Raw genomic sequence first — 13,894 nt, forward strand, 5'->3', positions numbered from 1 at the left:
TTTTTACCAGCTTCTGCAACCTGAAGTTGATGGAACATCAATTTCAGGATACATTGATAATTACTGGTTATTTGAATGCAAAAATGGGAACAAAGAAGGGTCCATAGTTGCAAAATATGGACTTGGTGATAGAAATGATGCCAGAGATCACATGATTGACTTTTGCAAGACCGATGACTTCTTCACTGCAAATACCTTTTTTCACCAACATAAACAGCGATTATACACATGAATCTCACCAGATGGAATACACAGGAATCAAATCAACTACATCTGTGGAAAGAGATAATGGAAAAGCTCAATATCATCAGTTAGAACAAGGCCAGAGGCCAACTGTGGAACAGAGCATCAATTGCTCATATGCAAGTTCAAGTCGAAACTGAAGAAAATCTGAACAAGTCCATGAAAGCCAAAGTACTACCTTGAGTATATCCCACCTGAATGTAGAGAACATCTCAAGAACAGATTTGATGCATTGAAGACTAATGACTGAAGACCAGATGAGTTGTGGAAGGACATCATTCATGAAGAAAGCAAGAGGTCATTGAAAAGACAGGAAAGAAAGAAAAGACTGAGATGGATGTCAGGGGAGACTCTGAAACTTGCTCTCAAATGTCAAGCAGCTAAAGCAAAAGAAGAAATGATGAAATAAAAGAACTGAGCAGAAGATTCCAAAGGGCGGCTCAAGAAGACAAAGTAAAGTATTATACTGACATGTGCAAAAAGCCAGAGATAGAAAACCAAAAGGGAAGAACACGCTCGGCATTTCTCAAGCTGAAAGAACTGAAGAAAAAATTCAAGCATTGAGTTGCAATAGTGAAGGATTCTATGGGGAAAATATTAAATGATGCAGGAAGCATCAAAAGAAGATAGAAGGAATGCATAGAGTCATTATCCTTTCACCATACCTATTCAATCTGTATGCTGAGCAAATATTAAGAGAAGCTGGACTATATGAAGAAGAACAGGGCATCAGGATTGGAGGAAGACTCATTAACAACCCGCGTTATGCAGATGACACAACATTCCTTGCTGAAAGTGAAGAGGACTTGAAGCACTTACTAATAAAGATCAAAGACCACGGCCTTCAGAATGGATTACACCTCAGCATAAAAAAAAACAAAAATCCTCACAATTGGACGAATAAGCAGCATCATGGTAAATGGAGTAAAGATTGAAGCTGTCAAGGATTTCATTTTACTTGGATCCACAATCAACACCCATTGAATAAACATTCAAGAAATCAAGAGACGCATTGCATTGGGTAAATCTGCTGCAAAGGACTTCTTTAAGGTGTTGAAAAGCAAAGATGTCACCTTGAAGACTAAGGTGCACCTGACCCAATCCATGGTATTTTCAATCGCATCTTAAGCATTTGAAAGCTGGACGATGAGTAAGGAAGACAGAAGAATTGACACCTTTCAATTGTGCTGGCTAAGAATATTGGAGGTATCATGGACTGCCAAAAGAATGAACAAATCTGCCTCGGAGGAAGTACAACCAGAACTCACCTTAGCACCAAGAATGGTGAGACTGTCTTACTACTTTTGACATGTTGTCAGGAGGGATCAGTCCCTGAATAAGGACATGAAGCTTGTTAAAGTAGAGGGCCAGTGAAAAAAAAGAAGACCCTCAAAGAGATAGATTGACACAGTGGCTGCAACGATGAGCTCAAGCATAACAAGGATTGTAAAATGGCGCAGGACCGGACAGTGCTTCGTTCTGTGGTATATAGGGTCACTATGAGTCAGAACTGACACAACAGCTCCTAACAACAACAACAACAAAACACGGTGCAAACTTCTGATTTGAGCAAAATGATGGGATGTCCTGAAAATCCATCTACTACAGACCTCAAGAAATACTCACTAAAACAATCATAATTTTAAGTGCATAGATGTGCTTTAAGAAAACGACAAAATAAAAGCTCCCTATTTTTTTTTTTTCTATGGTATAGCACCACTACTAGAGCAGAACAAAGAGGGAATTGGAAACCCAGGCAACCCACCTGAACTAATATGGTGATAGCCCCATGGGAATTTGTTGGGCTTACTGTTCTCCCAGACTGTTTGTTTTAATTAACTGATTTTATTTTCATATAATTTACATACAGAAAAATCACGTATTTGAATTAAACAGTTTGATGAACTTGGTACCTTGGAAAAATGTCATCACATTATCCCTCTTTCAAAATAAGCCCTTTGGAAGTAGGTCCCACACTGACCTGGGTACTAGTGGACTTGCAGTGGCCACTGGGATATTGGCAGAGACTTGCAAAGTGCTTTCACTTGCTTGCTTTCTGCTCTTGGGAATCCTGAAAACTTTATTCTGTGAACAAAGCAAGGAAAGGAAGGCTAGTCTGCTAGAAGAACAACATGTGGACATTCATTTCCTTTGCTCCAACTGAAACCTAACCAACCACACGTATTGCCGTCTTAGACATTTAATTCAAACCTGGACTTCAGCTGACCTAGAGATCAACTAAGGTGGCCCAGACCCGAAGAACATCCAAAGTGGCACATAGACATGGATGACTTCATGAATGTGTGAATACACAAGGCTAGTGATCAAAAATGTTAAAAGTCCCATGCTTGGGGTTTAATGTATTTTGGTCACTGTCTTCAAATTCTTAATAACTGTAATTTTAAATTTGTATTTTTCGAGTGAAGTCCAATGTGACAATGGAGTATGCACTAAGAGCTTGGATTCTTAGCCAACATGTGCTCCTGCCACTCCAGCCTCCCCGCTTCCATGGAATGGGTTCTTAGCAGTTGCTCCCCTTTCTTTTGGTGCCCTGGCCTTCTCTCCATGCCCCTGCCCAGAGACCACTGCTGCCCTCAGGAGTCTATGTGCAAGTTCTTAGAGTGTCATGTCAGCTTTTGCATTCTCTGCATCAGAGTGAAGTATAGTGGTGACTGACTCTGCCCCGGGGTGCAGCGTCACAGGCCTTTCTGCAGACATTCCCTCTGGGTAATCAGCGCATCCCTGCATGGAGGTTGCAGTCCCTTGGGGGTCACCTCCTTGCCGTAGGTGAGGGAAGTGGGCTGTGGGATGAGAAGATTGAATTTCCTGTCCTAGGTGGGAAGACAGTGTGTTTTTTTCTGGCAGCTGGCAGGAAGGGGAACCCTGTAGCCAGTAAGCTACTTGCAGGCACCAAGTGATGAAGCAAGCACTCTCAGGGAAAGCGTCCAGTGCTATGACAGGTGGAAAACAAGAAAGACTAAGAGAAGAAAAAAAAATTACGTTTTATTGCCTTTAACACTCAACCCTCCACCCCGTCAACCCCCCTACCTGCTGTTTTACACAAGAAAATGTTTAAAAACATTTCCATTTTGAACAAGGCTCTGTTATTACATAGCTGACCCTACCCACAGAATCGTGAGAAACAATAAATGATTTGTACTTTAGGTCACTAAATCTTGGCATAGTTTGTTATGTAGCAAAAATATAAATTGACAAATATATAAACAAACAACAAAAAAAACAAACCCATTGCCATCAAGTCAATTCTGACTCATTGCAACCTGTCATGGATTGAATTGTATCCCCCCCCCCAAAATATGGTCAACTTGGCTAGGTCACGTTTCACGTGTATGATTGTATAATTAGCTACCATTTTATCTTCTGATGTGATTTCCCTAGATGTTGTAAATCCTATCACTATAATGTAATAAGGTGGATTAGCAGCAGTTATCTTGATGAGGTCTACAAGATTATGTAGTGTCTTAAGCAAATCTCTTTTGATATATAAAAGAAAGAAGTGAACAGAGAGACATGGGGACCTCATACCACTAAGAAAGCAGTGCCAGGAGCAGAGCACATCCTTTGGACCTGAGGTTCCTATGCTGAGATGATCCCAAACCAGGAAAAGACTGATGACAAGGACCTTCCTCCAGAGCCAACAGAGAGAAAGCCTTCCACAGGAGCCAACAACCTGAAATCAGACTTGTAGCCTGCTGGACTGTGAGAGAATAAATTTCTCTTTGTTAAAGCCATCCACTTGTGGTATTTCTGTGGTAGCAGCACTAGAAGACTAAGATACAACCCTATAGGGCAGAGTAGAACTGCCCCATAACATTTCCAAGGAACGATTGGTAGATTCAAACTGCCGACCTTTTGGTTAGAGGCCATAGCTCTTAGCCACTGAGCCACCAGGGCCTAAATAAATATATAAGCCCCATGTAATTAACACATCAATCATTTGATAGAATATTTTCATCATCACAAAAAATAACTTGATATTCATTTCTAGTCAATGCTGACTGCCCAGATACAAATGCCGTTCTGATTTTTAGCACTTTAGATTAAATTTTTCAGCTCTTGAATTTCATGTGAATTGAATCTTACATTATTATTTTCTTGTATATGGTTCTTTTGCTCAAGAATTGTTATATTCATTTACATTTTTTGTCTATGCAGTCCTGTTTTTCATTGTTGATTAGTCTTCAAATATAAGACTGTATTACAATATATGAATCCATTTTCTTGTTTGTAGGTATTTGTGTTTTTCCAAATTTTGTCTATTTTGAATAAAGCTGCTATAAACATTTATGTAAGAGTAATTTTGTGGACATAGTTTTTCATTTCTCTTGAGTAAATTCTTAGATGTAGAAGTGCTGAGTATTACAGTCAGGCTGGGAATAAACTTACAAGAAACTGTCAAATTGTTTTTACCATTTTACACTGCTACCAATAATTGATGGAACTTTCAGTTGCTCCATATTTTTTGCATCTGGTATTGTCATTTAAAAAAAGAAAAAAACAAACAAACTAACAAAAAAAAACTTTGTTCACATTCTAGTGTTATCCCGTTAAATTTTTTTTTATTGTGCTTTAGACGGTTAGTTTCTCGTTAAACAATTAATACACATATTGTTTTGTGACATTGATATTTTGATTTGTCATTGTCTGTGTCTAATGGCGTTGAGCCCTTTCTTACCTAACTGGCTACTTAACTATTGTTTACTGGATGTTCAAGACTTTTGCTTGTTTTAAATCAGTTTTTCTTTTTTTTTTTAACTGATCAGTAGGAATTTTTTAAATATATTTGAGATAAAATCCATTTTCAGATACATGTGTGGCAAATATTTTATCCCAGTCTCTTATCTTTTTTTAATAATCAGTTGATAGCTTTCTTTAGCAGAAGACTATATTTTTTAGATTCACCCATGCTTTTGAGTATGACAAAGTGTATATTTCATAGATGGACCTAAACATACTCTTTTGTACTGCAATTTTACCACCACCTCATCAAGGGGTAGAGTATTTTTATACATTCTCTTGAATCCTATCATCTTCACCACTTTCACTACACGACTTTTTTCAGACTAACAGACCAGTTGAGTGTTAGCACATAAACGTTTCACAATCTAGATTTATCTGATTGTATGTTCTGTTTTTTAACTTGTTTTATTGTTACTATTTCCTGTGAACTGGTGGTTTTAAATAATTGATTAGGTGTAGGTTAAGCAGTTTTGGCAAGAAGAATTCATAGATCATGTTGGGTATTTTATAATGAATATCGTCATGGGCGTATAATATTAGTTTTTCCACTATTGATGGGATAAGTTTGATAGTTTGGTGAGGAGACACCTGTTTAATCGCATTAATGATGAGAGAAATGTAGATTAAAATATTAATAACATATCAGTACACACCTATGTGAATGTCTGAAGTAAAAAATACTAGAAAAAAAGTGTTGACAAGGATATGGAAAAAGAGGAACTGATACAGTACTGGTATGTGCTGGTATGCATATACATCAGTATAAGCAGAACAGCCTGCTCAGCCATATCTTGAACAGCATCTATGCCATTTTTTCCCTCCTTCCCTAGCTTTTCTCTGCCTCCAAGTATGATTTTGCTGTTAGCTCCTCTAAAAGTTAACCAATGTTCCCTCCAAGACTGTGGAAAAACAAGTGACTATTTTTTTTTTTTTTTATAATCTAAGCCTGTCAAACAGGACAATGCTCACCAGGATAGCACCAGTCACCCCCTGGGCTGATGAGATAATGGCAGGAAAAGATCAATATGTTTGAGAAGAGACCACCAAAACCACACAGAAGGAGAATGGACATCCCACAAGTTCCTAAAACCCATGTCCTCTTCTCCCTATAAAACCCCAGTTGGCCTCCAGTTTCAGGAGACAGACAGGTTTAAGAGGAGATCATTCCCCTCTGTCTCCTGTATATCAATACACCATAACGCTCTTGCTACCTACTTCATCCTTTTCTCAAGAACTGGCTGTTTGGGGCAGGCAGCTCTAACTCGCAAATTGTGGTACCATAAGCATTTAGAAAAAATTGGTATGATTTAATAAAATTAAACACATTTCCAATTTTTATGACTCAACAATTCCACTCCCAAAGGAAATGTGTGCACATGAGCACTGAAACTGGAGCACCCAAAGAGTGATCTCTAGAACTCTGTTGGTCAGCAAAGTATTTGTTCCTGCCAGTTTGAGTAACGATGCAGTAAATAACGAGTATAAGCATGTTCGAATCAGCATTGTTCATAGCCCAATTCAGAGATAAGCCAAATGTTCATCAGTAGTGGAATTTCAGAAAAATTGTGATGTATTTATATAATGGAGTGTTGTGTAGCAATGAACATTCTTCTACATAACCATACGTAATGTGAGAACTTCTGAATGTGAAGCAATAACATTTAAGTCATATATTAAAAAAGAAAGCAAGTCACAAAACAATGTGTACTCTATAAATTTTTTAAGTTAACATTTAAAATTTTTTAAATTTCATGTCATCTGTGGAATTAGGAGTCAGATCAGGTTTGGGGAGTAGGAAGAAGGGGGTGGTAGATACTTGTTGTTTCTAGTTTGCTGATAATGTTATATTGATATGTTTCATTATGCTGAGTATCTATAACAATGAAACTTTAAAAATCGTAAAAGAAAGTTCCAAGGTTTTATTTATGGGATGGAAAATTTGGCAAGGGATATTGGTAATGGTTGCACAACATGATTAATGTAATTGGTTTTATTGAATGGTACTTGTGAATTGTACAAATGCCATGTTATCTGTATTTTTATAACAATAAAAATAAAAAGAGAAAATATAGGTGGAATGCCCAATTTCCCAGAAGGAAAAAATTCCACACTAAAACTTACTAAAGAACAAATAGAAAATCTTAATTGTCAGATGAAGATTAAAGTAATTGATTTAGCTATTAAAAATCTATCTACTATTAATACCAGGTCCATTTTCTTTTATAGAATTCTTCCTATCTTTCAAGAATGCAATAATCCTAATTGTATTTCAACAAATTTAGGGAAAGGCAGTTGATAGGATTGTTCACAAGGGACTTCAATTATACCTATAATGTTTTATTTTATTTTTTAAAAAGCTCAAGAGATAATAGGGCAATATAATAAGATGTGATATAGCTTGATTTGGGGTAGATGCAAGTATTGAAAATATTCTCTATACCCATATTTTTTTAAATATTTCATAATATCAATTATGAAAAATGAAAGAGAGTATATTCTAAGACATAAATAGATATGGATTTCAAACAATTTTATATTTTTTTATCTAGGTTTCACTGTTCATATTAGATGTCACCACTACAAACTTTGTAATTACAACCATTTGGGTTGTACTTAAAGTAGCAAAGAATGTTATTCAGCGTCTTCATTCCTATAAAGTTGTGATTAAAAGAACTGAACAGTGGATATTTCCCAATTGTCATCAGTTATGTTGTTAATCAGACTATCAATCACCTATGGCTTAGAAAAAGCCACAGTGATCCAGAGAAAAGAGGTCGAAGAGAATTCTAAGTCTTTGGCATTCAATGCTTATCTGTAAAATTATGTAATAAGGCTACAAGTTTCCTAAGTGTTTTCTTCTCTAATGATATCTGAATCTATTTACTAAATTAGCTGTTACATGGTTTCTTTTGTTTGCTTTTTCAGTTAAGCATGCAATTGGGACTATTGCAGAAAACAAAAATCCTCACAACTGGACCAATGAGCAACATCATGGTAAACGGAGAAAAGATTGAAGTTGTCAAGGGTTTCATTTTACTTGGATAAACAATCAACAGCCATGGAAGCAGCAGACAAGAAATCAAAAGACACATTACATTGGGTAAATCTGCTGCAAAGGACCTCTTTAAAGTGTTGAAGAGCAAAGACGTCACCTTGAAGACTAAGGTGTACCTGACCCAAGCCATGGTATTTTCAATCACATCATATGCATGTGAAAGCTGGACAATGAATAAGGAAGACCACAGAAGAATTGACCCCTTTGAATTGTGGCGTTGGCGAAGAACACTGAATATACTAGGGACTGCCAAAAGAACGAGCAAATCTGTCTTAGAAGAAGTACAACCAGAATGCTTCTTAGAAGCAAGGATGGCAAGACTGTGCCTTACACGCTTTGGACATGTTGTCAGGAGGGATCAGTCCCTGGAGAAGGACATCATGCTTGGCAGAGTACAGGGTCAGCTGAAAAGAGGAAGACCCTCAAAGAGGTGGATTGACACAGTGGCTGCAACAATGGACTCAAGCTTAACAACTATTGTGAGGATGGCTCAGGACCTGGCAGTGTTTCGTTCTGTTGTGCATAGGGTCGCTATGAGTCGGAACTGACTCTAGGGCACCTAACAACAACAAGTAACTGGGACTATTGCAGAAAAGTTAGAAATGTAGATTTTTTTTTTTCCTTATCAAGTTTTAGAAAATAGAGCATTGAAGTTAAGAAGGTATTTTGGAAAAAACTTCTATAGCTCCATACTTATTAGCTAGTTGAACTTAAAAAAAAGGGCAGACGCTGTCTTTGTCTCAGTTCCCACAAATGTAAAATTGTGGGATAATAATGTCATATCGTTCAGAGGGTTAAATATGATCAAACTACATGTAAAAGTGCAAGTGCTTAGCTGAGTGTTGGCATGGTAGTAACTGATCAATAAATAAAATGTAAATCATAGTCATACCTAGGAGTTGGGATTCCTAATGACATGTGTTTACAAATGTAGTATTAGCCCAGCTACTCTATAAAAAGTAGAGCTTAAGTTCTGTTGGGGAGTGCAATCTCAGAGAAGCAAGAATGAGGAAAAAGGGAAATGAAACAGGGATAGACGGAAAGCAAATACATGAAGGTGCTTTATCAAGCTGTCCAGTGTGTCGCAGAAAACCATACCAATTGCTTTGTCTCACGTAAGTTGTTCAGAGCCTATTTGAAACCTAAAGTTTTTTAGAACAGTTTTGGGGGAAGGAGTATACCCAAAAGTAGTATTTTTCCTGTTGGTTCCATGCTGTCCACCATCTTCCAGTGATCATACTGGTTGGGTTACTCTCTAGGTTGCCAGCTTGAAGCCCAGGGTCTCTGTAGGTCCAGTCCAGCCAATGCAGCTATCTGAGTTCTGTGATCATAGCAATCGTGTGATCCATCTCTAGAGTAGAGTAGCTCCAGCTGGAAAACAAGGGACATGTAAATGGCTCTGTGGTAAGGGGGAAAACGGTACTGGCCAGGATAAGTGAATATAAATTAACATATAAACTGAGTCCATTATGCAATCATGATTTACATATTGTTTTGAATTTTTTTTGTCTCATCTGGGTGACATTTATATTTAACACTGAAGAAATTCCATTTAACTATATGTCCGTATTTTTTATTCATTGTACTATTAGTGGACACATGCTTTATCATTTTCTTGCTATTGTAAATATTTGGAAGTAATTGTCCTTGCTGCCAAATATGCACAGTTCCTGTGGGTGGACTAGCTGTGTCAAGGGTTATACACAGTTTAGATGCTCCATATGTTGTTAGTTTGCTCTGCCTCCAGAAAGGTAGAATCAGTTGATATTCCCTAAGTCATTTATGAGTTTGCCTGTCTACACACACTCCTATAAATCTGAGTTTTTAAATAATGCCTAAGCCTGACAATTTAATTACAGAAAAATGCAGAGTATATGGAATTTCTTATTTGGGGTGCTTTTGAATAATTTTTCAAATGTTTGTTGTCTATACACATTTTTCTCAATTACCTGTAAATTTCATTCACAAAGTGTTTCATTCTTATTCCTGTTTAAAAGTATTTTATATGTAAGAATATGAATTGTTTGTAACATTTTCCCATTAATCATTTGCCTTTTCCTTTTCTTATTAATGGTGACTATGCCATAGAGAAGGAGCCCTAGTGACTCCGTGGTTAAAGTAATCATTTGCTAACTGAAAGTTCAGTAGTTCAAAGCCACCAGCAGCCCTGAGGGAAAAAGACGTGGCAGTCTTCTTCCACAGAGATTTACAGCCTCGGAAGCCCTATGGGGTCGCTGTGAGTCAGAATTCACTCCACAGCAGAAGATATGCCATAGAGACCCATTGTTGTTGCCGCTGTTGTTAACAGAAGGAGCTCTAATATATTCTCCCCTTACAGTTACTATCTTAAATGTCATCTTGTAAAAGATTTTCATATTCTTATAGTGTATATTTGCACTTTATTATTATTACTAATTTTATTACAATTTTACTTTTACTGTAAACTCTTTAATAAACTTAGAAATTGTTTTGATGTGTGTAGCATACAACTATAAAGTTTTTTACCTTTTTTTTTTTAGTATTTATAGTGGGTAACATCATTTATTAATTCATGCCTGGTGGTGTGTATAGCGACCATGAACTTTTTCAGCCCCTGGGGATTATTGGGAAGCTGCTGGGGCAAGGTAAGGGCCTTTATGACTGTTTGAAGCCAAAGATTCGTGTGTGTGCCTCAAATTACTGTATTGTATGATGCGTCTGAATTTTGCGTACGAAAAACAGAAATTTTGAAAATTTTTATTTGTTGCACGTATGTACCAATAGACCACAGTGGAGATTGTGATGTAAAGTTAGTGATAATTTAGATGTATCACTAAACACTTAGGCTAGGCTTGTGGGAGGGGACAAGGAAAAAAAAAATCCATTCTGCCAACCAAAAATTCAGACACGCCCTATGACTCAGCGTGCTTCCATTAATGAGAACACATGGTATCAACAGAAAATTCAACGCAGAGAATAATTGAGTAATCAAAGTGTTAAAAAAAACTTTAATTGCAGAATTAAATGTCACTTTTATTCTACTCTATTTTCTAATACATATTTGCATCTCTTTCTGGATTTTTTCCTCTTTTGTGTGTGTGTTTCAGTTACCTATCTTATCCTGTGCCTATGAAGATGGTTTAATTACTTTATATTATGTAAATGTAACTGGTGATAAACTTTGTTAATCTTCTTTTTAGAAACTTTTAAAAAAATATGTTATTCCAAATGAATTTAGATTTTCTTAGCCAAGTCTACTAAAATTTCACCGATTTTGGTTATGGCTAATATAAATAAAATGATAATAAGTACCCTTCTTATAATATACATTTTTTCCACCTAGGAAGAAAGGATTGTAAGGATGGCTCAGGACTGGGCAGTGTTTCGTTCTGTTGTGCATAGGGTCTCTATGAGTTGGAACAGACTTGACGGCACCTAACAACACCACCACCAAGGAAGAAAGCATGTATTATTTCAGGTAACATACGTTCTGGTGAAAGGGTGTTGAACCATGTTACTTCTTTATTTTTTCTTATTTTTAATATTTTTGTATTGTGATATCTTTTAGTAAAACTTGTGGCTGATTATAATTAGACTATGAGGTAATTAAAACTTTCTATGCTTTTTAGTAAAGGCCATCTTTCTGAACTTTTTTGACTCATTTGATTATATTTGGTTATCTAGAAGGTTCCCTTCCAATGGTATGTGTCATGGATTGAATCATGTCCCCCCAAAATATCTGTCAAGTTGACTAAACCATGATTCCCAATTTTGTGTGATTGTTTAATATTTCATTGTCTGATGTGATTTCCTTATGTGTTGTAAATCCTATGATGTAACGAAACGGATTAGTGGCAGTTATACTGATGAGATCTACAAGATTAGACAGTGTCTTAAGCCAATCTCTTTTGAGGTATAAAAGAGAGAAACAAGCTGAGAGACATAGGGACCTCATACCACCAAGAAAGCAGGACCTCATACCACTGGGAGCACATTGTGTCCTTTGGACCCGAGGTTCCTACACTGGGATGCTCTCAGACCAGGGGAGGACTGATGATGAGGGCCTTCCTGCAGAGCCGGAGAGAGAGGGGCTTCCCCTGGAGCCGGCGCCCTGAATTCGGACTTTTGGTTTGCTAGACTATAAAAGAATAGACATCTCTTTGTTGGAGCCATCCACTTGTGGTGTTCCTGTTGTAGAAGCACTAGATGACCAAGACAGTATGTTTCCTTTATTTCCTTAGTTTCAGCTAATGTCTATAAGATCCCTGCTAATCAATTTGTTTTCCACAGACCAGCCACATTGGCATCAACTAGGAGACCATAAGAAATGGAGAAACTCAGGTTCCACCCCAGATCTATTGCATCAAATTATATATTTTAATAAACCCCCAGGTGACTCATATGCTAAAGTTTGAGAAGGTTGTACTAGACAGAACCTCAAAAACAAAATTTAAATAGGCATTGTGCTCATAATTCTCAGGTTCGCATTCCTTATTTTTGTCTGCTACTGGTGGAAGCCATCTCTAAACCAGCATTCCAAGATCAAGATACACCTGATAATAACTGCAAAAGCCAATTATCTGCATGTGTGAGTAAACTCTAGATTCAAGTGTTGGGTAGAATCCCGGGTAATATTAAAAAATCAATGTCAGTATAATCACAAATGGAGCCCTGGTGGTGCAATGGTTAAGAGTTCCACTGCTAACCAAAAGGTTGGCGGTTCTAATCTGCCAGCCACTCACTGGAAGCCCTAGGGAACAGATTTGGATCTGGTTATAATCACAATGTATTTCTCGAACTCTAGTACTAAGAAAGTCTCTAGGTGACACAAGTGGTTTGCATTTGACTGATAGCCTAAAGGTTGAAGGTTCAAACCCATCCAGCAGTACCACAGAAGATGGGCCTGGCAATCTGCTTTCTTTACGATTATAGCCCAGAAAACCCAATGGAGAAGCTCCATTCTGTAACAGGTCGAGTCAACATGAGTTGGAAACTACTTGATGACAATTAACTACAATAAGTAATATGATATTTAACAAAATAAACACAGTGATAAAATAAAATTTCTCTAACAATTACTGTATAGAATTTAAAAAAATATTTATTGTATTTCTTTCATTAGGTATTGAGCCACACTCAAACTCAGATATCATTTTATTTTGCGTTGCACTATAGGTATATTTAGAGCCCTGGTGGCACGGTGGTTAAGAGCTCAGCTGCTAACCAAAAGATCCACAGTTTGAATCCACTGCTGCTCCTTGGAAACCCTATTGGGCAGTTCTACTCTGTCCTATAGGGTCACTGTGAGTCAGAATCGACTTGACGGCAATGGGCTAGGTTTTTTTTGAGTTACAGGGCTATTTACGTACATATTGGAAAATGCAAACAAGAATTGCAGGGAAAACTCTAAAAATCTTTGGCAGTGGCTTTTTTTTAATGCTGTTTAGAGAAGTGACTTGATTAACATTACTCTCACTTCCTACACTCAATAATATCTGAGGCAACTCTTAAAGCTTATATGAAATGAATTATTTTGAAATGATAAATATATTTTGCTTACACACGTAACTAGGGTAGTAAGGCGGGCAAAGTTTTAATTTTCATGCAGGCAGTTTTAGAACTAATGATTGCAATTTCTGTTTTTTGTTTTTAATTTTACAATGTCTTCCCTTCCTTTCTGTTTTATCTTCCTCAAATGTAGATATTTATTGTGCTAGCTATGCGTAATGTCTGGTTTAGTGTGTCTGAAATGCATTTAGGGCTTCTCAATTAACTCTAAAAGCATATTAAAAGATATGCTAGGTCTTCGAACCTGTTAGTGAATATGTAACAATTTAGCATTATTCCCTGGGGTCA

The sequence above is a fragment of the Loxodonta africana genome, chromosome 10 (assembly GCF_030014295.1).
Source record: "Loxodonta africana isolate mLoxAfr1 chromosome 10, mLoxAfr1.hap2, whole genome shotgun sequence".
Lineage (NCBI taxonomy): Eukaryota > Metazoa > Chordata > Mammalia > Proboscidea > Elephantidae > Loxodonta > Loxodonta africana.